Raw genomic sequence first — 2,894 nt, 5'->3', positions numbered from 1 at the left:
ATTTCATTTAATAATTAAAATAATTAAAAGTAATTTGCCGGCAAATCACAACCGAGGTAGGCATCAGCATCGACGCAGTATTTTATGATCGTGCGCTAATGAGGATCTAAAAGGAGTAGGTAGGGGTTGCCGTATATAATAAGAAGGAAACGAGATCGAGATAGTGCGAGGTTAGACAATTTCCCGTTTTGAATGAAACCTAATGAAAGGCGCACATCGTTAAGTACATGCTCCTTATCTGATCTCACTGTTGAAATTATTATTACATCGCCTTCCTAAAAAAAACCAAGCAAAAGCAACATTAGTATTAATTCAAACATTAGTGAAATTTTACGAAAGTTATACCTCTCCTTGGAATTCCTCCACAGCACCAATTTTAGGCATTGCTACGTCGGCATCATCAAAAAGTTTGCGCAAATGTTTAACTTGCTTTATGAACGGTTTTATAATGCCAATGCATTCCGTTTTAATAGAGATAGTTCAGCTGCTCTTAGTTATGACAGCAGATTAATTTCCCTTTAAAGGACGTCATATTAGTAGTGTCATTCCTGAAATTAAAAATTAATTTAGTTTCCCAAAGCACTTTAAACGCACGCTATATATGTGAACACTTTATTATGTTGCATGATAACGAAAAAATGGCAAGCGTGGCATGTGGATGCAATGAAAGTTCTGAATGATGCTGCAACGGGAGAAAATGAAATGAAATAATTTATCAGATCCATAATTACTACTCCATGTAATGAGAAATAGCTACCTTTCGAAACTGAGTCCATTATATATGACATATATGATAAAAAAATTGCCAAATTATTCATCAAATACTCTCTTAGCCGATGTTGCTGAAATAAAAAATGCAGTTCTTTTCGAAGTTTTAATATGAAAAAGTTTCTTATTAAAGGCTTTTCGTGTACGTGTCGTGCCCATTATTCTGTAATGTTATACATTTATTATTGCAAAACTTAAAACACAAAAGGACATAGGATATAGATCCAGAGGGGTATGAAAGCTGCAATTGAGAAACTGTACCACTATTCTTTCTAAACCAAAAGTGCAGCCAACACTTGGATTCCATTAAAATGCCGATGCCCGTAGCATATCAGCAAACATGTAGAAAATACGGTGTTGTGATTAGCATGAGTGGTGGAGGGGAAGAGTGAATTGTGAACGCAATACTTTCTCACAATCGTTTTCTACTTTTCACTAACACGATTAATTCAATCGATATGTACTTTAGCAAATATTATTAATTTTTAGTGACATGCGACAATCATTCATGCTGTATTCTATTCATGCCAGGTATTCGTTGTTTTTCTTTTCCATCTCCATATTATGTTAACATGATCCTTTAGAAATTGAATTACGCGGTATTTAGGTTAAAGAAGGACAACATACGAGACTACTGGGATGAAATTCGTTGATACATTTCACTACATATATTTGCATGTACGTATATCTAGCGCGTACGTCGCGCAAGTTGATTAACTTCATGTAGATTGTTTAGAGAATGATTTGTGTACATTGGAGGGCGTTGGCTTGCCGCCACTCTTCTTTTCTGTCAGTTTAATCTCAAAAAAGTGAGAATTGATAACTAGTGAATATGTAAGTTGTAAGCAAGTAAGTAAAGATTCGCTATAATTTTTTTCATGTTATAAAAAATTGCTTAGTAGAATTTTTTTGCTGAAATTTATTAAAGCATTTGGCGAACATAAAATTTAGAATGCTTTCAATATGAATTAAACGAGGAAAGTAAAACAAATTTTATTCTATCCACACACACACACTTCTACGCACATCGCAGCAAATATTCACTTAAAAAGAGCACTGCATGCTCCTGCTTTTGCTTTGAAAACGTTTAATGCACTTTGACGTCATATCAAGAAATTTTTAACAGAACTTTTGCTCATGCAAATAATGAGATTGAAAGAGTAATCAATTAAATTAAAGCCTACTGCTGTTGGTAAATGAAAGACCAAAAATTCTCCGAGTTTTTTAATAGCTCTTATTTTGAACAAGCGGTTGGCACATCCTGTTATTTCGATGTCTTTGAACATACAAATATAGAGAGGCGGTAATAGAAATATGGTTAGTAATAGCGTCGTGATATGTTTATGTTTTAAGTGTGATTGATGACGGTTGATGGTAAACATATTGTTAATAATATACATTTCTGCTAAAGGATAAAGTTTTGACTATTTTTTGATTTTCGAAGCGACTTTTGTATATAATGCATATGCAGGCGAGACATATATACAAATAGCGTATCTATAAAAAGGGGTGGCCCATAAGTTTTTTTCTTTTATTTTTTAATAATTGATATGACACTTCTTTATAACGTTCTATCCTACGAAATTTTAATTAGATTCGAGAAATTCATTGTGAACGAGCGATTTCTTAATAAAGAAAGTTGCGCAACTTTCCTTTAAAAGAGAGCTGATTTTAAAATTAAATCGTTATCCTATGAACAATGTTTGATGAAAATAGAAAAATTATTTTTAACGCAAATACATCATTAATGCAGCGGCATATACTAAAAAATATTCAAACGATTTGCTTCGAAAGAGCTGACTCAACACTATTTTAAAATATGATAGGTCGAGTGAAAATGGATAAGACTTTGCAATAGTTAAACACAACTGTGACGCGATCCGTATGCATGAAATACGCACACATTAATGAAGAATTCCAATTGGCAAGAGGAAGAAGCTTCCCTCTAGAATTTACATTGCTTCAAAAGGCCCAAACTTCCTTGTTCCTAAACTTCCTTGTTAAAAAAGCTCTCAGAATCATTAAAAATTTCTTATTTGACTGAATAATGAAATAAAAAACATCAAATTGTTGCAATAACGAGAAGATCGCGCCATATATTTCCCATGATGCTACCGACAAATTGG

At 33.1% G+C, this 2,894-nt stretch overlaps 1 long non-coding RNA gene across 1 annotated transcript; it reads right to left on the bottom strand.

Annotated features, from left to right (window-relative positions):
* Positions 1-6: 6 nt before the first annotated feature.
* Positions 7-738, bottom strand: LOC119644504. The gene is made up of 3 exons (XR_005248524.1): positions 612-738; positions 346-548; positions 7-275 (listed from the first exon to the last, which is right to left on the bottom strand). It is a non-coding gene; the product is annotated as an uncharacterized LOC119644504 (long non-coding RNA).
* Positions 739-2,894: the final 2,156 nt, after the last annotated feature.

The sequence above is a fragment of the Glossina fuscipes genome, unplaced genomic scaffold, assembly GCF_014805625.2.
Source record: "Glossina fuscipes isolate IAEA_lab_2018 unplaced genomic scaffold, Yale_Gfus_2 118218, whole genome shotgun sequence".
In the NCBI taxonomy this organism is placed as follows: domain Eukaryota; kingdom Metazoa; phylum Arthropoda; class Insecta; order Diptera; family Glossinidae; genus Glossina; species Glossina fuscipes.
Note: the sequence above shows the minus strand (reverse complement) of the source record. Positions and strands in the feature narration are given on the sequence as shown.